The sequence below is a fragment of the Notamacropus eugenii genome, chromosome 1, assembly GCF_028372415.1.
Source record: "Notamacropus eugenii isolate mMacEug1 chromosome 1, mMacEug1.pri_v2, whole genome shotgun sequence".
Lineage (NCBI taxonomy): Eukaryota > Metazoa > Chordata > Mammalia > Diprotodontia > Macropodidae > Notamacropus > Notamacropus eugenii.
The window spans coordinates 701,110,318-701,136,813 of record NC_092872.1 but is presented as its reverse complement, the minus strand read 5'-3'; the positions used below and the strand labels follow the sequence as shown (position 1 = coordinate 701,136,813).

At 39.5% G+C, this 26,496-nt stretch overlaps 1 long non-coding RNA gene across 2 annotated transcripts in view; it reads right to left on the bottom strand.

Annotated features, from left to right (window-relative positions):
* LOC140521324 (uncharacterized) overlaps positions 1-24,174 on the bottom strand; it is a 41,497-nt gene extending 17,323 nt beyond the window's left edge. For both annotated transcript variants that reach the window (XR_011972882.1, XR_011972881.1), the window contains exon 1: positions 24,018-24,174. This is a non-coding gene — a long non-coding RNA (uncharacterized lncRNA). The remainder of the gene's footprint in view (positions 1-24,017) is intronic.
* Positions 24,175-26,496: the final 2,322 nt, after the last annotated feature.

Genomic DNA, 26,496 nt, shown 5'->3' with positions numbered 1-26,496 from the left:
GGAAGCAGGCTGAGTCTAAGAAGCATTGGCATGTGGGACATGCACAACTTGGTTACAACGCAGTGAGCTGGGCTCCCTCCTTTGACAGACCCAACTTCCTGGGAAAGAAAGAGAATCTGAGAGAGACAAAGAATGCTAGTGCTGGAGAAAGTCTTAGGAGGTACCTTAGGATACAGGCTGTCAGAACCAGTAAAGACTTTTGCAGCAGAGAATGCCAGAGTAGGAAGGAACCTTATAAGTTAGAATGTCAGAACTGGAGTGGACCTTAAAATAGAGACCTTCACAACTAGCAAAGACTCTTAGACCAGGAAATGACAAAGCCAGGAGTGGCCTTAGAACATAAAATGTCATATCTTGGAAGGACCCTAGAACATAAAATGACAAAACTGAAAGAGATCTTGGAATGGAGGCTATCATAATCAGGAAAGACTCTTAGAACAGAGTATGCCCGATCTAGAAGGGACTCTAGAAAATAGAAGGTCAGATCTGGATGAGATGTTTAAAACAGAGACTACCATAAGTGTGAAGACTCAAAAATAGAGAACGCCAGAGAGGGGATGGTGCCTTGGAGCACAGAATGTCAGGTCTGGAAAGGACCTTATTAGGGAATTTAGAATAACAGACTTTTTACAAGTGGGGAAGAAACTTGGAATAGTGTTAAAAACTGGATGAGACCTTAGAATCATAAAATGTCAGAGACAGAAGCAAGTCTTAGAATATTCAGTGTCATAGCTGAAAGGAACCTTAGAACATCGAATGTCAAGGATCCAAAGGACTTTAAATCAGTATGTAGAATAGGTGAGCTGGAAGGCACCTTAGAACATAGACTGTCAGATCTGAAAAGGTCCTTAAAACAGATGTTATCATAACTGGGACAGGCCCTTAGAATAGAGAATTCCAGGGCTAAGATGGACCTTAGAACATAAAATGTAATAGCTGAGAGGGATCCTCAGAACACAGAATGTCAGAACTAGAGGGACCTTAGACTATAGAATGTCAGAGCTTAAGAAGGTTTTTTTTTTTATTAGAACATAGAATATTAGAGCTGCAAGGAACCTTTAAGGATTATCTAATCCAATCTTCTCATCTTTCAGGAAAGGAGACTGAGGCAAAGAGTTTAAAGAAGTAGCTTGTCCAAAGTCATACAACTAGTTAGAGCCAAGATTGGGACCCAGTTCCCCTGACTCCCAGTTTGGGCCTCTCTTCAAAAATATTTCTAGGCATGCCTTGTTTTATTACACTATGCTTTATTGTGCTTCACAGATATTGAGTTTTTGTTTCTGTTTTGTTTTGTTTTGTGTTACAAATTGAAGGTTAATGGCAACCCCATGTCAATCAATCAGCACCATTTTTCCAAGAGTATTTGCTCATATCATTTCTCTGTGTCACATTTTGACAATCCTTGTAACATTTCACATTTTTTTCATCATTATTATGTCTGCTATGGTGATTTATGATCAGTGAACTTTTACGTATCTATTATAATCCTTTTGGGAAGCCATGAACCATGCCCATAGAAGACAATGAACTTAATTGATAAATTTTGTGTGTCTTCTGACTGCTCTACCAACTCATTTCTCTCCCTCTCCTTGGGTCTCCCTATTCCCCAAGACACAACAATATTGAAACTAGGCCAGTTAATAACCCTACAATGGCCTCTAAGTGTCCAAGTGAAAGGAAGAGTCAATTGATGTGGCAAACTTCGTTGTTGTCTCATTTTATTTTAAGAAATTGTCACAGTTGCCCCAGCCTTCAGCAACCACTACCCTGATCCAGCCATCAGCATCGAGGCAAGACGCTCCACCAGCAAAAAGATTATTGTGACTCATTGAAGGCTCAGATGATGGTTAACATTTTTGGCAATAAAGAAATTTTAATTAAGGTATGTACATTTTTAAAAGGCATAATACTACTACACACTTAATAGACTATGGTATAGTGTAAACAACTTTTATATGCACTGGGAAACCAAAAAATTTATGTGACTTGCCTTATTGTAATATTCACTTTATTGTGGTGGTGGTGGTGATCTGGAACTGAGCCTGCAATATCTGAGGTATACCTCTATTGAGATTTCACCATGTTTGAGGTAATACTGAAGGTTGTGAAAATATGCCTGGAACACAGTAGGTGTGTAAGAAATGCTTGTTGATGTGACTGAGTCCATCTCGTCCTCCCAGTCAGGCAGCCATAGTTTTCCCTGGTATGACAGACAGGAGGAATATTCAATATTATGTGACGAGACCTACCTTCTATACTCCTTTATTTAGATGTCACACTCAAAACATAAGCTGTGAAGCTGGTTTCTTTGGAACAGCCCCTTTCTTCCTCCCCACCCCCAACCCCCACTACACTACGTGGCGATAACCTCTGGATTGCATTAAGCAGCATAAATAAGAAGTCTGTTGTCAGATTTCCCCATGGTGTGGAAAGGGCAGCTCTGGAAACCCAAAGGTTATGACCTCCGTGTTTCTCAGCAGGAATGGAACCGCTGGGGCAATGGGAAAGTGAGGATCTGTGTTATGCTTAAATACTGACAGGGCGGTGTAACTTCTCTTTCCCTCCTGGAGTGAATGCTGGGATCTGTTTAATGGCCTGGTACATTTCACCATCGAGGACTGGGTCTACACGACACCGAACATCTGGATGACTGGTGGAAGAATTCCATTCCGAACCTGTCACTTTTCGGAGGCTGCCCTAGCCAGAGGAGCCCCAGTTTAAAATGGATCTCGTAGATTGTCTGCAATGTTTGAATGATGATTCAGACTTTTCTAGGATACCAAAAGTAATTAATTCTCTTTTTTAAAATACCAACTGAGAAAAGAGAGACCTAAAGCTGAACCAATTACTGACAAAGTATGCAAGTACTTTTGCTAATATATTTGGAGTCAGAAGAAATGTTAGAGATCACCTAGCCCAACAATACCATTTGAGTTATTCAAAAATGGAATCCAAACAAATGAGAAAAAAAAAAAGGAAAGAAAAAAATATGGTCACTGATAGAGGGACTATAACAAAACAGCCCAATACCATGCTGCTGGTGGAGTTGTGAACTGGTCCAGCTATTCTGGAAAGCAATTAGAATTTTCCAGTTTATCTTCTATTTAGTCGCATTTTGTTTTTGTAAATAATTATGGATACGTTGTTTGCACAATCAGACTGTGAATTCAAGGGCTAGTCTTTTACCTTTTTCTGTATCCCCAGCTTCATGCTGATACATAGTAGGTGCTTAATGAAAATTTATTAACCATATGACTGACTAAACTATTCATACCATTTTACTAACATTAGGTTTATTCTTCCAAAGAGATCAGAGAAAGAAGAAAACGTACAAAAATATGTGCAAAAAAATTTATACCAGCTTTTTTTATAATGGCAAAGAATTAGAAATCAATAAAGTTACCATCTATTAGGGACTGGTTGAATAAATTATGGTGTATAAATATTATGGAATAGTGAAACTTGGGGAGAATAGTATGAACCAGTGCAGTGTGAAATTAATACGATAAGGGAAACAATTTATAATATTAACAACAGTATTGTAAATCACATGTGGCACGCTCCCACCTGGCACAAGCTAATGGCAGAACTCCACAATGTGCCCCTCCCAACCAGATTAGAATATAATTGGGAAATATTTTAAAAATAAATAAAAATAGATAAAGTTTGGGGGTTTATTAGGTCAATATGTATAGACACAGATCCATTTCCAGGGATCTACTTGAGTTTGACATTACTGATGTAAAACAAAATAACTAAGAAAGACTAATCAGTTCGGTAACCAATCATGATGTCAGAAGAATATTGGTGAGTCACGTTACCCACCTCTTAACTAAGAGAGGATGTATGAATTCGATGTGCAGACGTGGATGACATGGGGATTTGTTTTATCTGACTATGAATGTTTGATATGAAAGTTTTGGTTTTTCTTAGCTTTCAGTCTTAGTTCCCAAAATGAAACACTTCCCCACCCAAAAAGAAAGAAAAGGAAAGAAAAGTTATTAAAGTTTTATTTTTTTGATGCACAGATGGAAACAGAAGGTCAGAAGAAGACACAAATAGGCCACCCAGCTCTGAAGACAATATGATGAATTTGTTATATATTCATAAAAAGAAAAGTGAGTTGTATGAAATGGAAAATTATTGCCTCATAGCCATCCCTCCTTGCTGTTCTAGTTTATAAGTGGAAATACTCATCTTAGCCAGTGTCTGTTAAGTTCTGAAGAAGAAAATCAAAGAGACAGAGACCAAGAAAAGTCAAGAGACTTGTTCAAGATCAGGTAACTAGTAAACGTCAGAGCCAGCCCCTCTGACTCCAAATCCAGCCTTCCTTCTGCTTTGTTCAGCTCTACCATGATGTGGGTTATGGGGCCCTTGTCCAGGTCACTGGTCCCTCACTAGGCATCATTTTCCTCCTATGTAAAACAAGAGTGTTGACTGAGTGAACCCAAAGGTCTCTTTTATCGTATATGACTGAAGTAATTCTAGTGTCCCTCATCAGATGTGGTAGTAGCAGAAAAATCTCTAGTTCTGGAGTCAAAAGACTTGGGTGCAAATTTTGCATCTGATGCTTTCTTACTTGGGTGATAACCTTGGCAAAATCATCAAACCTCTATGGGCCTCAGTTTCCTTGTTTGCAAAATGTTCACTTTGGAATAGATGGTCCCTGAGGTCCCACTGTGATATAGATCCATGGTTTTATGTCTTAACTGTCTTTGTTTCTAATATTAAAAAAAAATCCTTTTAAGCTGTTGCTACATTGTTACTCTGCTCTGTCGCTTGGCATTAGTTTAGTCTTTATTGCCCCTTCTCAACGAAACTAACTCTTCAGGTTTCACAACTGCAGAAGGAAGATAACTTACTGTCTCCCTGTCCCCTTGCCAGAATGGGGAAGTTAAGTTCTTTCACTCATAAAGGTGTCTTCTCCCTTCCTTCCTTACCCTTTCAGCCTTGGGAGATTCCCTCTCAGGGGCTTGGCTCCACCTCTCCAAATGGAATCTTCCAAAATGGGTCTCTCCCATCTTTTCTGAACTAGACATAGTGTTCATAATATCACTGTACTCATGACAACAGAGCAGAAATCTGCCTACTTTAAGGGAACAAATCTTCAACAGCCAGAGACATACCTGATTCAGCCAATCACAAGGTGTTTCCTGTGTGGCATCATTTGCCTTTATCCAATGGCTCAAGTACAGTAATCCCCTTATTATTCAAGTCCTGTGCAGATCTAGTTTTATACTTTGGATTGATTGATTCAATAGAGGTGTCTGGGCCTTCGGTAACTACATTAATTGAGCAGGAATGGACTCTCATTTTATACGTGTAAAACTGTGGAGTTTCTCTTCACAAGTTTATGACACCCAGGGGACAATCAGAGCTGAATGACCTCCAAGAATAAGTGAAGTTTGTACACAGAAATGTAAGGGTTAAGGGACAGGTATAGGGAAATCAAATATGAAAATGAATGAACCTTTTAGTAAATATTAGTATACGAGCAGGGCTCTACTGGGCACTCCAGGGATATAGAGACACATCAGACATGGTCTTTGTCCTCCAAGAACTCATGATACAATTGGAGAGAGAGGATTTTTGTGTTTAAAACCTCTGCAGTAGGTAACTCGGGGATAAATCATGTAATGTGCTACTGGCAAACACTGTAGAAATACAGAGAAAAGGAGACCCAAATAATGGCTGGCATGTCTGTGATGGCTTGCTGGAGAAGATAGGTATTGAAATGAACCTTGAAGAATGGAAAAGACCCGGATGGAAGGAGGGGAGATGGAATCACATTGCTTTGAGATATTAGACATAAGACTTCTCATTCAATGCTATTTTCAAAGAAATTTAAGCAGCGAAGAATCAATGCCACTAACTAAGGGTAAATAATATTGGTTCTCTAAGTCAGAGAGTCAGAAAGGGGTATCAAGAAGAGTGCTGGATTCATAGTCAAGAAAGATGAGTTTAAATCCTAACTCTACCCCTTCCTAATTGTGTGATCACTTACAATTCCCTAAATACTCTGAACTTCAGTCTCCCTATCTGCAAAATGAAAGTGCCAATAATATCTACAGTAGGTCAGAGGTTTATTGGGAAGACCAAATAAGATAAGGTATATATAATACATTTTAAACCTGAAAGTACTATGTTAGTATCACTAGTTATTATCAGCAAATTAGGGTAGAAATTCTTAAATTACTACCACACAGGATTATGAAAGTACTATGTTAGTATCACTAATTATTATAAGTAAATTAGAATAATAATTTTTAAAGTACTACCATAAGAAAGAGTTATTGAAGATCATAGAGATAGCCTTTTTATTATTAAATATTATGTAATTATATTATTACATTAGGTTAATTTATTACCTTATATAATATATTGTATAATAATTATATAATATAATCCTATGTACTATATAATAATATACTATATTAATTCTATAGTTATATTATGTAATGATAATAAGATGAGCTCCTACCCTAGTGCTTTTATTCAAACACAAAAGCAGTTGCTTTATTCACCTGCGTAATAGTTTACAGGTATTAAACACAAAAGCATAACAGCAAGAAGGGATCTTTTCCCAGGACTGTTTTTATCTGTGTCTCATCAAAAAAGATGAGGAGAATGAAATAATAATATTAACAATGAAATAAAAGACGATGTTATTCCTTTGTATCACATAGCTCATATGACATGAAAGTAAAAATGATCTCCCTTTAAAGGAACAAAGTTGTTTAAGCAGCCAGGATGGCCATTTAGCCTTCTCTAGATCAGGGTAAACGTAACTGTAAGGAGGTTTTCAAAGAAAACCTCCTAATAGATCAACCCTTCTCTCAACCGTGACAGCCCCCCATTGCTCACCTCCCCAAATAAACCAGCCTAATGAAGATGTATGGCCCCGAGTCAGCCACACGCCCTGCTGTGAGCTGAGCCCCTGCAGCTGGTGAGGGGCTAGCGGAGGGAGGCCGACTCCCAGTCTGAGCAGTAGTCTGGGGGCGTCACAGTGATTGAGAGTTGCCTCCTCAACCTGACCTCCTGTCACCCAGGAGACAACTTCTTTATATGATAAGAGCATCAGCCTGTAGGAGTTGGAGAAGGGGGAGCTGAGGTGTGGGCTTGATTTCCCAGTCTTGGGCCCCCAGCCAAAACCAGCCCCCCCCCAACCTTGGTCAGGAGGAAAGGATGCTATCTGATCAACCCCTCATTAACAAGGCTAGGAGGAAAAAGGAGAAAGCATGTCAGGCCCCCTTAAAATCATTTATGAGGCTCTCAGGCTGTTTGGGGGAGGCAAGGGGTGGTAACCATTGAAGCCCCTTATTTCAAAACCATGCCTCCCTTGTGGTGGGTGATTCCACCTTGGCACACACTTGAAAAGGGACATGGAGCCGTGGCTGAGGAGCAATGGTTAACTAAATATTTCCAACCAGATGACAAGCCCGCTGTGCTGTCCAGTTGAAGGAAAGGGGGGAGGATGGAAAGAGCTTTCTTATGGGAGTGTAACCATTGGAGTGCATTAAAAGGCCTTTCTGGACCCTTTTCCCTTTGGGCTGACATTTGCTCCCAGGGAATGTGAGCACATCAAAATACGGCAGACTCTTGGATGCTGGGCTCTGTGCCTTATGAAAGATCTGAAGCCAGGTTCAGGCTGAAAGGTCTGGGTTTGCTTTGAACAGAGTGGAAGTGATCACTTCATTAGCTGTGGGGCAAACAGTGGCACTTTTCACGATGGGCTGTCTCCAGAGGAATGTGCAGCTCAACCCAACACACTGTTTTCCGTGGGCCTGGCACTGGAGCTCAACTAGTTGGGGCACAGAGGAGAGTCATGGAGTAGCAGTGGGCTAGAAGTATTTGTGACAGGCAGGAAATATCTCCAGAGGTGGGGCTGAGAAGGAGGCTGCTCCCAGAGCCCTCTGGCCCAGAGGCATCTGGGCCCCCTGGTAACGGGAGGAGGAGGAGGAGGAGCATCATATGTAGGTATGTGCTCATGTGTGCGAATGCAGAATTAGGGCAGTCTGGTCCCTGTGTGGTCTGGAGGGTCTTTGTGTGTGTGGTCCTCCACCAGCTCTGCTCATCTGTCCAAAGGCTGCTAACTGCCGGCTCAATGACCACGTCTGTTTACTTTTGTTCTGTCTGCACCAACTGAACTCTGATCGCTGTCTCCTTCCAGCTGGGCTAACTCAGGACCAGAGAGACAGAGACAGAGACGGTGACAGAGAGGAGAGAAACAGAGACAGACGTGAAGAAAAAGAGAAGAGGAAGAAGATGTATAGATAGAAATAAGGAAAGACACAGAAAAAAAGTAGAGAAAGACAGAGAAGCAATTATAGAGAGAAATCAAGGGAGAAGAGGAGAGATGTATGGAAAAAAATAGAAAGATGAAGAGAAGCAGAGAGGAGACAGAGAGGGAAGTAGGTGAGAAAAGACAGATGGAGAGACAGAGACAAAGATGGAGAAAATGCATAGGGATAGGGACACAGAGGAGAGAAAAGATGGAGAAAGAGAAAGGAACATAGAGAGAGATGAAGATGAGAGAGGCAAAGACAGAAAGCCCAAGAGATGGAAAGTAGCAGAGGGATTGAGAGAGGTATGAAGACAGACAGAAAGAAATAGACAAAGATGGAAAGCAGGAAAATAGAGAAAATGACAGAGAGAGGAAGAGAAAGAAAGGGAAAGAGGGGGAGAAGAGAAAGAGCCAGAGAGGAGGAAAAGAGAAGGGAAGAGAAGGGAGAGAGGGGGAAGATGGGAGAAAGAGAGAGATCTAATGAGTGAGTGAAGCTCTCAAACAAATGGATTGTAAATGGAGTCCTGTATAAATCAAGGCAAACAATTTATAGGCCATTTTCTCTCCCATCCTTTCTCCAGCACCTTCTAACCTCTTCCCTCCTCAAGCTCCAACCCCCCGTACTCCCCTTTTGCTGAAACAGACCAGGTTCATAAATCGCCAGCGTTGAGTGCTAGTCGAAACGTTGTTCATGTTCCTAACCACTGCAATAAAAATATGCACGCATGTCTGGATGTGTGTGTGTGTGTGTGTGTGTGTGTGTGTGTGTGTGTGGGCTCCCATGTGCATTCAATGGTGTGTGTATAATGGGATGGTTGCTTCTTAGGGTGTGTGTTTGTGTCTGCTCTGTGATATGGGGTGAAGGAAAGGCTGATGACTATGGGATGGATTGATGGGTAGTGGGTAGAGGTGGGAGTGAAGGTAGGAAGCTGCTTAGGCTGCTGCTCTGTAAAGGACTCTATGCACTGAAGCATGGAACCCTGGGCAAAGGGCTATACGTTTGAAGGAAGAAAATCTGGGTTTACATGTTACCTCCCTATCTATGGCATAGGAAACCCTGGGAAAGTAACTTCCCCTTTTGTAAGGTCCTCAGTTTACTCTTCTGTAACATGAAGTATTTGAACTTGACAATTTCTTGTACCTCTTCATTCAGCTTTATCTGTTGCGAGTACTTCATTTTTGTTTTCTGCCCACCCACTGAAGAAGAATCAAGATTATGGATAATTTATTCAGTGTTAAGAGGAACCTTAGAGGTCATCTACTCCAGCTCCCCTCATTTTATAGATGAGGAAACTGAGGTTGAAAGATGTTAAGTGATTTTCCCTAGATCACATGGGTAATAAGTGACAGGACTGGGATTTGAACTCAGATCTTTTGCTTCCAAATCTACATACTACCATGAGACCATTTTAAATGACAGGGAGAATTAGAACTTGGGTCTTTCCTAATAGCAAATTTAGTGGTCATTTCACTACATCATGAGTGAATCCTGTGAAGGTTTAAAAAAACACTTTGGAATTGAATACACTCTATACATTATCCTAATGACATGCCCAGTGACTCCGTGTCAAAACATGGAACTCTGGTCTGTATCTGGGTAAGGGAAAGTTAAGAACTGAGTGTTGTATAAAAGATCATGCTTGTACATTGTAAAATAGAGGTGATTTTCAGGAGAGTTACTTCATTTAAAAACTCATAGAAAGTCAGAACTGAAAGAGACTTTAATTTCCTCATTGATAAAAGGAGAGGGTAGTGACCTCCTGCAAGTCACTTGTCCTCCTGTCTAAGCGGCAGTTTCTTCTTCTGCAAAATTAAGGGATTGGATTAGATTAGTAAAGCCCCTTCCTATTTTAAATCCTAAAACTAAATGACTTCTGAGGTTCAGAGAGGAGGAAGTGATTCACACAAGGCCATGGAGCTAATTACTGTCAGAGACATGACTTGAATCTGTGTTTCCTGATTGTGAGGTCAACGTTCTTTCCATTACTATTACTATTCTTGATAATCATGTTTGTCCAAATGCTTAACAATTACAGTAACAAAATACTTGTATCTACAGTGCTTTAAAGCTTACAGAAAAAAATATATTATATATATATATATATATGTGTTAAAGTGGTTTAATGTTCTTTCCTCTTTTCAAAATCACTGTCGTTTTCCAATAACTCTCCTAAAACATCCCATTTCGAATCCTACTTTGTCAAGTAAAACAAGTCAACACATTGAACGATATCTGAAAACATGTCTCGTTCTATACTTGTGGTTCATATACACCTTTGTGCTGGAAGGTGGGAGGCATGCTTTGTCATCAGTCATCAGGAGTCCTTGTTGTTCGGGGCATTGACAAAAACTCTCAAGTCTTTCAGTCTTTTTCTTTCCCGTTATCATAGACATCATGTAAATTGTTCTCAGGTTATGCTCACTTCCTTCCCAATCAGTACAAATCATCCCAAGTACCTCTACATTTTTTATATCCATCACTTCTTAAGGCATGATCTTTCATCACATCCATAGACCACAATCTGTTCAGTCATTCCAAATCATGGACATTCATTTTGTTACAAATGTACAAACTATATCAAACTGTTTACCATCTCAGGGAGAAGGGAAGGAGAGAATTTGGAACTCACAATTTAAAAAAAAAATGTTAAAAATTATCGTTACATGTAATTGGAAAAAAATAAAATATTACTATAATGTAAATAAAAACCACTCATTTTGTTTCTAGTATTTTTTACCACTAAGAAGTGCTTATATATATATATATATGTATATATACACATACATATAATTACATATGCCTACAACTATATATGTATATGTGTGTATGCATACACATATAGAGATATATCTAGATAGATGTTAGATAGATAGGTAGACAGACAGACAGACAGAGAGATAGATAGAAAAACAGATAGATAAATGGATGACTTTTCCTTTTGTCTTTGACCTCCAAGGCAGTATATGACTAGCAGAGATACTGCTGGGACAGCAGGCAGGTTTGTTTTAGTGATTCTTTGTAGTATTTCTAAATTGCTTTCCTGAATGGTTACATGAAATCTTAGGATAACCAACAGTGTGTGAATGGATCCTGTTTTCCCTTTGCCCCCAAATATTTATTTACAACAAAACGCCTTTCTCACGACTCTGTGGATCACACTTGAGTATAAAAAGAGGATGAATTATTTTTCAATTATATTTTTATGATTTAAAAAAATATCTGTTGATATCTTTTGGTTTCTGCACTACTTAAATTTCCCTTGCATCTTTCTCCTTCCCATGCAAGAAACCATTTCAGGTACTCTTTAGAATCAGAGATCTGAGCTTCATTTACAAAGCGAGAATGCTTTTAAAAAGCAAATTGAATGCAGGTGGACATGGGGAATCTCCATCTCCAGGGCTGTGTCAGGTGACTCCAGGAGTCAGGTTAGCATCATGTACAGGGAGATTTTGGTAGTAATCAAAACTAAGAAGAGTTCACATTTGTATTGTTTGCAAAAGTTACATGATTTCATTTGAATCTCACAATAACTCTGTGAAGAAAGTGTTTTTATTTCCTCCATTTTACGGCTGAGGAAACTGAACCTCGGAGACGTTCAGTTATTCGACCAGGAAAGGAAGGAAGCAAACATTGATTAAACTCCTACTAAATGCCACGCTCCGTGTTAAACATTTTCCAATTATTATCTCATTTTATCCCGGGAGAATTTGGGTACCATTATTATCCCCATTTTACAATTGAGGAAACTGAAGCAAGCAAGTGACTTGCTCAGGTTTGCCAGATTTAAACTCAGGTCTTCCTGACTCCTTGCTGAATACTCTACCACTAAACCGCACTGCCTCTTATACCAACAGTGTTAGCATATACCTTTGTACAATTTGCAATATTTTCACATAAATTATTTTATTTAATCTTCATAGAAGCCATATGAAGTAGGTAAGGCAGGGATTACTAACATAGTTAAGCAGAGAGATGTAGAGTCAGTGGACCTGGTTTCCAATCTTGATTCTACCACTTAGATGTTGTTGTCCAGTAATGTCCAACTCTTTGTGACCCCATGGACTATACTGTCCATGGGGCTTTCTGGGTAAAAATACTGGGGTCCTATTTTTTAAGGTAAAATGACTTGTCCAAGTTTCCACAGCTAGGAAGACTCTGAGGCTGGATCTGAACTCATATCTATGCTCACTCTGGGTCCAGTGTTCTATCCACTGAGCCACCTACCCATCTCCGTTACCACTTAGTACCTATGTGATTTGGGGCATGCCACTGGAACTCTTGGAATCTCAGTGTCCTTATTTTAAAAATGATAGAATAGACCTCTGAGATGTTCCAATTCTAAATCTATGATCCCCTGTTTGAAGACAATTTAGAAGTTTAGGTTCAGGGAAGCAATGGACCTTGAAGCTATCTGAGCTAAGATTAAAAAAAAAAAAAATAGGTCCGCTACCATTTGTTTTTTTCACATGGCCTCAACAACACCGTGTTGCTGTTGCAATGCAAAAAAAAAAAAAAAAAAAAAAGATTGATGAGGGATTTGAGGACCACATGGGCAAGAATCAAGGGAGATAAGATGTCTCAGCCCCACAGACCAGGTCTGCCAATCTGCATGGACTGGTTAGAAACAGACAAGGCTAAACATCCTGGTTAAATAGAATCGACTTCATGTTGTCCTGTGAGCCAGGTGTTAGAAAGAGCCAGGACTGTGCCCACAGGCGGGTGAGAGCTGTGTGCGTTTGCACGTGACCACGGACCACCTTAGGAGAAGCAGAGCTGGCCGTGTGTGGCCCAGTGCCTAAGGAAGAGCTGTCTGTGGGATGTCACGCTCCTGGGGAAGGGGGGAGGGCTTCGTAGGCCATTTCTGACAGGAGGGGAAGGAATGGAATGAAGTTTGCTTCCCTGTGTGCAAGCTCAGAGAGGCTGAGATTGTGTGAGATCCTTGATCTGTGGCACAAACTTAAAAAGGGGCCAATTCCACCCATTATTTATCAATCTCTATATTTCAATAAACATTGATTAGATAGCTATGTTAGTCACCAGGGAAGCTCCGGAATCATAGGGTTTCGAACTGGAAAGAACCTAATCCAACCCCTTCATTTTTAGAAGGAAGGAATAGATGAATTTGTAGGCACAAGATCTGAGTTCAAATCTTTACTGACAATGCAACTCTGGGCAAGTCAATTAACCTTTCTGAGTCTGTTTCTTTGATAAAAGATGAAAATTGAACTCAATAACCTCTAAGACCCTTTCTAAGTCTAGAAGTCTGATTGTATGAAGTGACTGAGGCCCAGGATGGGAAAGTGGTTCTCTCCAAGTTATACAAGAAGAAAGGAATGGAACTCAGGACCTCTTCCTCCAAAAATGGCCCTCTCTACCCTACATAAATAAGGGCATGGTCAATGCTTTCAAGGAATCTTCAATCTAGCAGGGTGAGATGGACCATGTTTAAGAGAATGCTTTGTCCTCCTTCCATTTTAAAGTTCTATTTTGGGAGATTTTAAAACTCATCTCTAATCTTGGATCTAGACCAGGTGTTCTTAAGCATTTTTTGTGACATGGATTCCTTTGGAAATCTGGCAAAGCTTACAGACACCTCAGAATTATATTTTTAAATGCATAAAGTAAAATACATAGGGAAAGGAGAGGAGGAGAGTAAGGGAGGGAGAAATTTAGACAAAGATATCGATAAAATTTATTTAAAACAAAATATGTAGAACTACAAAGGAAGTCAATTATATTAGACATAGTTCTCAAAATATATTTTAAAAAGCAAAGTTGTGGATCCCAAATTCAGAATCTCTGGCTAGGCATATATAATCTCACACCTGAAAATTTAAATTAAATCAAAAATATTTTCAAAGCGGTCTCAAATGTAATGATGTGGGATAAGCTTTCTCTGCCCAAATCTCTCCTTTCCATCTATTTAAATTCTATAGTGCGGTATCATGGAAAGACCCTGGGTTCACATCCCAGCTTTACTATTTTCTGTGTGACTCTAAACAAATCCCTTGCATTCTTTGAACCTTAATTTACTCATCTATAAAATGGGAGTCTCATTGCTTGAGCCCTGCCTACCTCACAGGTGAGTTGTGAAGAAAATGTCCATAAACATAGAAATGTTGCTGATGAGCATGACCATACCTCTTAAAACAAACAAACAAAAGAGCTAAAGAAGGATTGAATGAATGAACAAATACCTTCCACTTGATCTTACCAGTACTTTAATTATTATACTAGACTACCAAGTTCCTAGAAAAGGGACTTTGCATTCGATTTCTGCTTCCTTGCTGCTCACTCACTTCTGAGCTCCGTACAACCAAGCTTCTGATCCCAACACTGAAGCAAGCCTGCTTTCTCCAAAATAACCAATAAGGGCAAAGCTGCTCTCAGACCAGTGGCCTTTGCTTAGGCCTTATTCTCCTAGACCCATTAGAAACTTTTGAAATTATTGATCATATCTTCAAAGTAAAAGCTCACTCTTCCATCAGCTTCTGAGATGCCTCTCTCCACATTCTCCTCCTGTTTGGCCATTCCTTTTCCGTCTCTTTTACTCAGATTACAGAATCATAGATTTGGGACTAGAAGGGACCTTAAAGCCCTTGGGTTCCAGTTCTCCAATTTTACAGATATGGAAACTGAGATCCAAAATGGTTAAATGACTTGCCCAGGGTCAAACATCTGGTAAATAGCTGAGTCAAGATTCAAAGCCAGCCCTTCCGACTCAGATCAAATGTTCTGTATTTGATTATTATTTTTCCCAGTCAATTCATTATCCATTTCCTACCCTAGAAATGTGGGTGTCCTTCAGGACACTGTTTTGGTCTTCCTTTTTGTCTTCCTTGGTGATCTCATTAGCCTCTAGAGTTTCGGTTATGAAAGTGACTTCCAGATTTATATATTGAAATCTAATTTGCAGTGATTGGGATAAATTCCAAACTGAGAATTCCTTACTTTGTTTAAATCATAGATCTGGACCACCCCCTCACCAGGGAAATACCTCCATCAAGTAGGATAGCTCTTTGCACTTTTTAGATACTTAGTACATTGATTCAATTGAACTGAGTTGTAGACGCAGCTCAAGCTTCTCCTGCCCATCACCTCCAGCCTCTCCAACCCACTGCTTCAGCACTTAATCCATATTATTTTTCTATCTTGTGTAGTTATTGAAATTTTCAGGGGTGTGTGTATCTCTTGCTCCACCTAGACTTCAGCATCCTGGAGAGTAGGATATTGGTCTTAGGCCATGGGATCTAGTGGAGACAGGACCACAATTGAAATCTAGGGACTCAAGTTTAAATATTAACTCTGCTACTTACTATATGCATAACCTTGGACATAACACTTTCTTCTCTGGATCTTAGTCCTTTTCTTTGTAAAACAAAGCATTTGGATGATGTTATCTCTACACTTCCTCCTAGCTCTCACATTTTAGGACTGCTGATTCTAGGATCCTATGACTTATCAGAGAACAAAGTGGGAAGGAGGGAAGGGAAGGAGGGAGGAAGGAAATAGAGAGAAAGAAAGAGGGAAGGATGGAAGGAGGGAAGGATAGAAGGGAGGAAAGGAAGGAAGGAAAAACGATGAAAGAAAGGAAGGAAAGGAGAGAGTTTAGTTTAGTTTGGCTGTAACAGAAGGTGCCTGGAAGGGAATCATGAAATAAATCCCATGAGAGTAAAGGTCAGAAGGTTTTCAATTCTTACCCAGTCCCTTGCCAGGAACATGATTTTGGGCAAGTTAATCATCCAGTCAACTACTATTTATCAAGTGCCTACTATGTGTCAGGCACTGTGCAAAGCTCTTGGCACTTGGCTCCTATAAACTTCATTTTCCAGAAACACAAAATAAAAGTAACACTGCTTGCCCTGCCCTGCTCTGCCCCACATTTTTCTCAAAATTGTTGTACATATTGACAGACAGAACCTTACCAAATGTATAGCATAGTGCAAGTATAATCCATGATGATGATGATGATGATGATGATTTGCATATTGAAGTGTGAATGAATGAGAGATCATTTTTAAAGACCATACAACGTGAAGCTCTGGGGCTATAATACAAACAAGCAAGACATTTCTTGGCTTCAAGGAACTTACATTCCATTCTAGAATTAAAAAAGAGAAGTGTGTGCAGCATGGTTTGGTGATGGTCAGGAAAATGAGGCCAAACCAAAAGATTTATCATGACAGAAAACCACAGAATTCTCTGTTGTAGGAAGAGGAGATTTAATAGAAAGTACCCTGGTTGGGGACTGAGACCTGGTATCTATTGATACACAGATACATGGATGGATGGAGATAGATAGGTAGATAGATGGTAGACAGACAGACAGACAGATCTATAGATCGATAGATAGATAGATAGATAGATAGATAGATAGATAGATAGATAGATAGATAGATAGATAGATAAGTGGGTAGGTAGGTAGGTAGGTAGGTAGGTAGGTAGACAGACAGATAGATGATAGCTGGTGATGCAGCAGAGATGTGATTTGCATCCGAGGAGGAGAGAGTCAAACCAATGAAATCCCAGATCCTGGAAATATCAAAGCATGTGTGTTTATCACAATCTATACTTTCAGCACACTATGGAAAATATGCAAGTTCTGCTATGTACTTAATTTATAATTGTTTTTTAAAAAATTAAATGTCTAAATATAGACTTTTGTGGAAGTGTAGAGATAGGCTGGACTTCTAGGATAAATAACATCTTTTTTCAGCAAGTTGTGTTTATAAACAAATAACATTTTCCTCTGTGTGTTTAAATAAACGAAACAAAATTAAGTTTTCAAGTGAGATGATGGAAGCAACATCTGTACCACATGTTAAATTATGACCCATAGCTGATTGGTTTGTGTGAGATGGGCACAAACTCAATCTGTTAAGTTCTTTCCCTGCAAGTCTGGTTATTAAGCTTGTCGTATTCAACTCACTCAGCCACTGGTTGGGGGAAATTTGACTTGCTGAACTGACCTGTGTGGATGTGAATGTGAATGTGTGTGTGTGTGTGTGTGTGTTTGTCTGTGTATGTGTGACCAGTCAATGATAAGTCAAAATAGTCACTTTAATAACCCACAAATATTTCTTTTTAATTAGAGCCATAACCAGAGTAAAGGTGATAAGGGCTTTGTCTCAAGGCACCAAACTGTAGATGGTTCTAACAGAACTTTATAAATCCTTTAGTAGCATAGAAAACAACTTAGTTTAGTACCTTATTAGCAAGAATAATTAGTTAAAATAAGAAGCTACCAGATGGTCTCCTTCTTTCCCTTGAAATCCTTTCCATTGGCTGATGTAAGGTGAGCTCACCCCCTGACCAGTGAGCCAAACTACAAGCTCCATATCTTCTCAGAAGCATCTGAAAATCATTTTTTCCCTGTTTGCTGTAATAGAGTTTTTGTTATTCATCCTGGGCACAAAACAACTAGCTGTAACTCATTCTCAAATATAGTTTGTCCTCCTTTGTTGTTGTGGTTGTTCAGTCTTATCAGACTCTTCATGACCCCATTTGGGTTTTCTTGGTAAAGATACTGGAGTGGCTTGTCATTTCCTACTCCAGCTCATTTTACAGGGAAGCTGAGGCAAATGGTTAAGTGACTTGCATGACAGGGTTACACACCCAGTAAGTATCTAAAGCCAGATTTGAACTCAGGAAGATGAGTCTTCCTGGTCCCAAGCCTTGAGCTCTATCCACTATACCACCTAGTTTTGTTTTTGTTTTCCTACTTGAGGGAGTTTAGCCAATGTGGATATGGAAGTGAGATGGGATCTTGTGCTGAAAAATTCTCAGTAACTCTCTAGGGTGATTTAATTTATCCTGTTGAAAATTCAACTTTGTTTCTTTTAGTTCAGCACCGACATTCCCAAAGAGTTGGAGATGTAATCCTTGTGTCTGCACAAAGTGAAATAAAGAGAGCAAATAATTATGTGGATAATTCAGGACTTCAAAAGCCAGCTATGAAGAGAAAAATAATTTTGTAGCAGAGAGGCAGATTATCTGAATAGATTGCATGGATTAAAATAATGGAAATTGTGAACTTTTCCCTTGATTTTTCCTCTACAGATACACACCCTGAGAGAAGGAAATTAGGATGTAGAATTACTATTTTTTGGGGGTTTTTTTTTTTTATAGATACTGTTCAAAGAAAAAAATAGAATATAAAATGTTTGGGAGTCTCCATCTCCCCCTTACTCTCTCAATGAACATTATAATTGGGAAATGGAATAACTGTACAGATATTGGCAATACAGGGGACCTTAGAAACCAGTCCAACCCTCTTATTTTACAGGTGAAGAAACTGAGGCCCCCAGAGAGAAGGAGTAACTTTCCAAAATAACCTAGTCAATGTCAGTGTTAGGGATTTTTTCTGAATCCATTGACTGCAGTTTTTCCACTAACCCACACCGGTTAAAACCTCCCCAAAGTGATCTTTTTCTACTGTAACTGGTATGTTCCAAGTCTGAGCTTGGCTACTTATTATAGGAAAGAAGATTCCTGCTTCAACTGGAGGACAGGGTGGTATTGAAGAAAGGACATTGGATTCTGAATTAGAAGAACTGTTATTATGTTAGCTCTGAGACATGCCACAGGATAGTTGAGTGTGTTTCTCCTTCACATGAAAGGTTTGGACTAAGTTATCAATACTTATTAGTTATGTGACCTTGGCCAAGTCACTTAACCCTATCTGCTTCTGTTTCTTCATCTGTAAAATGAGCTGACACACCCCTCCAGTATCTTTGCCAAGAAAACCCCAAATAGAGTCACAAAGAGTTGGATACACCTGAACAACATCTATAAAATTCCTCCTAGTTTTAACATTTAACTTATCACTATTAAAGGAGATCAAAATACCTTTTGTAGTAGGATATTTTTAAAAATCTAGTCAAAAGGAACAGTAAAAATCAGTAGACAGAGCATAGGACCTGATGCCAGAGGACCTAGGTCCAAATATGGGAATTCCAGCTCTGCCATTGGCTGCTTATATGACCTTGGGTCCATTATTCTAACCTCTCTGAGGTAAGTTTCTTCATCTGTACAACATAGGAGTTGGATTAAATTAACTCTAAGGTTCTTTTGAGCTCTTTCTATGATCCTAAGGTACAGTTTATATTAAGATAGAAAAGTTCCCTTTGAGGGTCATCTCAGCCTCTGGAATCAAAGTGGTGACTCGTAAAAGTGTTCAGATGTCAAACATTTTTAATGTAATTTAAATATCAAAGAAATACAATAAAGTAAGTGAAGATTACAGAGATACATTGATAGCATTTTGAATGAAAGATCCAATTTGTCCAGTCACACTCCGCTTGAAACTTTCTTTTAGAATCTGTATCGTAGATACTTAGTCTCCTTGCATATCAATTAATTATTTCACTTGAGAAGAGTGAATAGAGAGAAATTGAGTGAGAGAAATAGAGGTGTCTAAGGCCTACCTTTCAGCCCCATCAACTGATAATTTGAACACAGGCTGAAAAAGTTGCTCATCTAAGAAGAAATTGTTTCATTGAAATTTGCTTTTAAAATGTTAACAATATCTTTGCTTTCACATCATTTTCATTTATGAATATACCCTTTCCTTCTTCCGCTATGCAATAAACATTCGCTTGTAACAAAGACGATAAAAGAAAAATATTCCTGCAAGACTAACTCATATATCAAGCACATGCAATATGTCCTTTACCTTCTACCTACTATTTTTACCTCATAATCCTTTACCTTCCATCTACTATATTTATCTAGCTCTTCAGTTATCTACCCATCTATCCACACACACATACATACACATACACTCATTTAAGAAAGTTCATTTAATTTAAAATTTTCAATTAATAAAAATCTTTCCCTTCTTCATCCATACCCAGGGAGAAAAAAAAAACAGAAACTTTTAACAAATGTACTTAGCCTAGCAAAATAAAGTCCCATATTGGCCACAAGTATATACATATATACATATATATATAATATGTATGTATACATATGTTATATATATATATACTTATATAAGTATGTACATGCACACAAATACATGCACATCTATATTTATACTCTCTCACCTTTCTATCAGGGGATGAGTAGTATCTTTCATCTTTAGTCCTCTAGAATCATGGCCAATCCTTGCGATCAGAGTTCATAAGTTTTTCAACATTGTTTATATTTATAATGTTAGGATTATGTAGGCTGTTCTCCTGGGTCTACTCATTTTTAACCCTGAATAATTTCATACAGGTTTTTCCACGTTTCTCGGAAACCATCGTTTTTTATTATTTTTTTATAACGTGAGTATTCCATTACATCCACATATCATAGTAGGTTTTTTTAGCCAACCAACCAATTGATGAGTGCCCCCTTAATTTCCAGTTATTTGCCAACACAAAAGGAACTGCTGTGAATATTTTTGTATATGTGAGTGCCTTTATTCTGATTATATCTTGCATGTGTCTGGTTACTTACATGTTCTCTCTCCCATTACATTTTTCCAGTTAAGATAAGGACTGCCTTTCTTTCCTTCTCTCTCTCTCTCTCTCTCTCTCTCTCTCTCTCTCTCTCTCTGTCTCTGTCTCTCTGTCTCTCTCTGTCTCTCTGTCTCTCTCTCTCTCTCTCTCTCTCTCTCTCTCTCTCTCTCTCTCTCTCTCTCTCTCTCTCTCTCTGTCTCTCTCTCTCTCTCTCTCTCTGTCTCAGTCTCTGTCTCTCTGTCTCTGTCTCTTTCTCTTTCTCTCTCTTCTCTCTCCTGTGCCTGAGACACACTAAGGGCTTAACAACTGCCTGTTGACTGACTAAAGAAGGTGAATTTCCTCAACTCTCCTTGGACAAGTTTGGGCATTAGAATTCCAAAATGTTCAGTTTCTCTTAATTGTACTTTTGAAGGCCTTGTTAATTTAATTTTAGTGAATTCCAGTTCCTAGAGGAAAGGAGTATGATTTTTCACTTTTGTACCTTGAGAACCCAGAATAATATCTTAACGAAAGAGGAGATTTAACAAATGTTTGTTGAATTTAACTGGATTCCTAATAATTGAACTGAATTTCTAAACGAAAACTTTCTGAATTCTCTTCCTGTTAAATTTTTATTTTATCTGTTGTATTGACCTCAAGTGATTGCTTTTTTGTCTTCCAGGGCATTATTAAATTTCAGTATAAAAGGGAAAGAGATAATGAAACTATATGAAAATGGCTGGCTGAGAAAGGATGGTAACAGTATTTGCACCATTAGCTTTGGTTTATCCAGAATGCCAGAGGAAAGGGAAGGGAGGCCAGGGCTACTCCCATGGCTCTTCCCAAATTGAGCAGTGATCTCTGGGCTCCCACAATCTTCATGCCTCCAAATGCAGGCCTGACCTTTTACTTTAACCTTTCCTGACACTGGAGAGCTTCGGGTTTAACTAGACCACAGTGCCATAAAAAATAAAACCTCTGAATTCTAGATCTGAACTTGGGTGTTTATAAGAGTGCTCTAGCTTCCTAGTGTAGACTGGAAACACTGTTGGTATAAAAGTAGCATTTTGAAAGAAAAAGAAAGATGGAGAGAGGAGAAAATGGGGGCAAGGGGAGATGGGTGGGAGAATGGGGAGGGGGAGAGAGGAACAAGGGAAGGGAAGAAAGAGACAGAAAAAGAGAGACCAAGAAACAGAAGGATGGAGGAAAAATGAGAGACAGAGACAGAGAGAGAGGATGATAAAAACAGAGACAGAGTGAGAAAGAAGTTGGGGAAACAGAAAGATGGGACCTGGGAATGGAGGTGTAATGGAACAGTAACTTGGAAAAAAGATTTTAGGAATGAAATTTTAGAGATTGGTAAAACTGAACATTTCTCATCATGAGATCTGAATGGCCCCAGTGAGATCTAGTTCCACCTTCAGTGTCTGAGTGAAAATATATTATTTTACATCTTCTTGTTGATTAGTATCTCCTTTGGTTACTGCCCCAGAGATATTTGGTTGCCATCTTGTGAATCTTCTATTAGACTCTCCCCTTACCAGTAAATGAACTGGTACCCAAATCCCCAGCACCACCATTCATCCCCCACCCCCTACCCCAGCGCCCCTATCTTGTACCCAGGAAGAATTCAGAACTATCCTTCCTTTCCTAGGGCAAAATCCAGCTCTTTCTCTCAAGTCTGCTCATACTTCGGGGTTGTAGACAAGAGAAAGCCAATCCAGTATTTCACCCTTCAGAGGGAACTTGTTTTAGTTGCTCTAGGTAAGATGCTTCAAAAGACTGCAGAACATGTGAATGTCCCTGTTTATATAGATAGGCAAAAGAGGATTAGACATGTTATGCAGAACATCCTCTTAGATATTCCATTTGAATTTAGAATAAATATTTTACTATTATATGACATATTTATTAGTAGATGATATTAATATTAGTAATGAATTACTGATTTATACAGTATATATGAATAAGTTTGTGTTTATATATTTAATAATATAAATAATTAAATTTAAACATTTAATGATATATATTTAATAGTGTATATGAATAGGCATTCATATAGCCTAGATACACATTCATATCTATATTCCAGAAACACATGGACTGTAAGGGGATAGAACCCTGGATCTGGAATCTGGAAAATCTGAGTTTAAATCCAGCCTCACACATTTCTTAGCTCTGGGACCATGTTGAAGTTACTTAACCTCTTTCAATCTCCTCATCTGTAAAATGGGGTAATAATGCCACCTACCTCCCAGGGTCGTTGTAAGGATAAAATGTAGTAACATTTATAAAGAGTTTTGCAAACTTTTAAGGTTTATATAAACGCTGCTCATTATTTTTATTATCGTTATATACTCTAAATAGAGCAGCAATGGCTGTATTCTAGATATGCATTTCTTTCATTGTTGCAGATATTTATCTAGAATATGTAAAAATAGTGCAATACACTTAAACTTAAAAACATTTTTCTGTATTTCTATGTAATGTATTATGCATATCTCCCAGAAGACATCTTAAGCATTAATATGTCCTGAATGCATGTGTTTTATGAGTTGTAGATGGACGTTGAATACAGAAAGGTATATGCTTAGAAGCAGATATATGTGTGTATATATATATACATATATAGTATATATACATATACATGCATATATACACACATATTCTAGAATACATGGCATGTGTCTCCAGATGTAATATATGTATATACACACGCGTAGACATGTGTATGTGTATGCTGGTAGTGCTACATACATACTATAACATGGCAAGTAGAACATTTTCCCTTTGCCCTTTGCTTCCACTTGATAAAATGTCTATTTTTTTTTTCTGATCGCCAGAGAGATTATAGAGCTTTAAAAATATATCCTTAAGCATGGATGAATCTGTTTCTGGTTCTTGTTTAAAAACAAAAATCCCATGGTAATGCTCGGGAGACCAACTGAATGACTGGGGTGGGGTGGGGGTTAGGGATCGGTGGGCACTTTTCTTGTTCGTTTTCTAGAACTGCCTCCGGGGGCCAATGAGCTGGTGTTGGGCAAGCCCTCCAGACTTCTAGATACTTGCTCAGCTGTGAGGAAGAAGGTGACAGTGATTTCTGTGGCAGAACCTAATGGATTCAAGTGCTCATCCCCTCCTCTCTGACATCAAAGAAACTCGAGTTTTGACCGTTAACAGCCGACTTGGCCCCTCAGCTTGAATCCTTGAAAAAAAAAAAGCTTCAGAAGAGAAGAGGAGGTTCTGGCGGACGTTCCTAAACGCTGGATTGCCCCCCTTGTCCCACCCCCAACCCCCATCCGCGTACCTGGCCCAATTTTCTGCTTCCTGCAAGTGGAGAAAAGAGAGAAGAAGCGCCCCGGGGTGCCTTCTGCGTCCCATATCACGCCCAGAGCGAGGTCAAGTGCGGCAGAACCCCACAGAGACCAACAAATAAAAAACAATAGAAACGAAATCCCCTACTGTCTCTGGAACGACGTCAGCCAACTCAGGGCCAAGTTCATTATCACATCTCGGAAAATTTAAAGGATTTCGCTTCCCACGGTCTTTTGCTTAAACTGGTTATGCCAAGGGACTGTGATTTTATTTGCGAGTGTTCCCTAAACTGATACAGATCACAACCCTCTCCCAACTCTCCAACTCCTCACCTTTTTAAAGTGCATAAATTTACTGCAGCCGAAAAACAAAATGGATAACATGGTCGTTTCCCAATTTATATAGATTAGTCTTGGGACAAAATTCACAAGAGTGTGTCGATGGACAAGCGCATATTTGCATAGTTTAAACAGACGTTTAGGAGGATAGATAGATGGATAGAAAGCTAACTGGAGAGGTAAGATAAGTTGGTAGGTGGGTAGCAATTCCCAGATTTACCATAAAAAAGAAGTGAAGACTGAGGTAGCAGAGGAGAAATGTCTTTTAACTTTCTTTGTATTTCCAGTACTAGCACAGTACCTGTACATAACAGGCAATCACTAGATTTTTTCTTCCCCGCTGACAGACTGTTGGGACACAGGAAAGGGAAAATGGAGAGTGGAGGAGGGAGAAGAGAAGGGAAGAGAGTGAGACGGAGATTATAAGGAAGGAAGAGGGAAGAAATGAGAGAGGAGGGAAAAGAGAGAAAAAAACTTTGCATTGGCCTCCAAGGCTGCAGTGACTAGAGGAAAAGGAGTGGAACTTGTTGTGCAAACAGAAATAAATGAAACGCAAACACAAAGCAGAGACCGCCGTTGATGGAGACTGATTTTTTACCCTACAAGAATTCAAAAGTAAAAAAGTCCAGGCTGAAAGGTGGTAAAGGGGGAGTCCCCTGAGCCCCTGCTAAGAAGGAATTGGGGATGAAGGAGCCCTCAGGGTCCTCAGCAGTTTCCTTGTCCAATCACAAAGGCAGTTCCCCTCCTCCCTCCACGCTAGCTGACCCAGTCTCTCTCCAGAGCCACAGATCAACCGGGGGAATTAGGCGTCGCGACTCCTACCTCCTCTCTTCCCTTGAGCCCTGGAAGAGAGTAGAGGAGGGAAAGACTGGGGGAAGGGGAGGGTAAGTCGATCCCGAAGTTTCCATCATGTGAAATTGAAGCGCATGTGTCTATAATGAAATATTTCCTCTCCGTTCGTGGCGGCTCAGTAATTCCTGATGGCATGGAGCCTGGGAAAATAGATCCCCCAGCTCCCACCCACGGCGCTTAACCACACGATGCGGAGGAACAAGGCCTTCGTTTTCCACGGCGATGTCAGATTTCCACCCCCTGTGGGTGGCTGAACACCTTATATCACTCTCCAAACAGCGCCCGCTGCGAAGACTTATTATGGCTTAAAGGTTCAGTTCTTCCTCGGGCCAGGGCTTCACTCCCCTAGCACAAAAGGAAAGGATTCTCTTGGCTTCTCGGGTGGTGGGTGGGTGAATGGGTAGGGGAGACCTCAGTCGATACTCTGCTGTCTCCAGCTCCACTCTCCTGTCTTAATTCTGTTTTCAGTCCCCAAGGATGCCAGGATTTATTTACTTGTTAATTATTTAATTCATTTGTTCATCTATTTATTTATTTACTGTTTATTTATTTTGTAGGGCATCGTAGATCTAGGGGTGAAAAGAATCTTTGAAATATTCGAATCCACCCCACCGCCGCCCCCCAGCTCATTTTTTACGGAGAGAAGGAAATTGATCTGACCTGGGTCACACACCTAACAGGCAGCGAAGCCAGATTTGAATTTTAAGGGTCCTTGATCGCAAAACCAAGCAATCAATCGACAAGCAAGAACTTACTGAGGGCTTTCTATGTACTAGTCACTGTGCTAAGCTCTGGAAACACACAGAAAAGCAAGGACAGTGCTTCTTCCCATCGTGCCAGGCTTCCCTTTACCTTTCGGGCCCTAGGCACCTGGTGACGCTGAGAGGGCGAAGTGAGAGGAGGCAGGCAAGAGATTTACAATCATTAAAAAATAAAAATAAACAAATTATACAAATAAAAATGGTTTCCTTGCCCAATTCTTTTTGCATTTAGAAATTATCATTCTCTAAAACTGCAACAAAAAAGTGAGATCTTTGGTTTTAGTTTAAGTCCACAAACATGTAAGTGCTTATTGAGTGATTGAGTACCACAGGAGGATCTGAATTCAAGTCGCATCTCTGACTCAAACTGACTGTAGAACTCTAGGCAAATCACTAAGAGTACTAGACAACTCTCATGTTAAGGAGAAGGAGGAAGAGGGTGGGGTGAGAGGAGGAGGAGGAAATGATCATCTGTTTTTGAAGACAGAGTTTCTTTATGGGGAATTCTCTATATTTTATA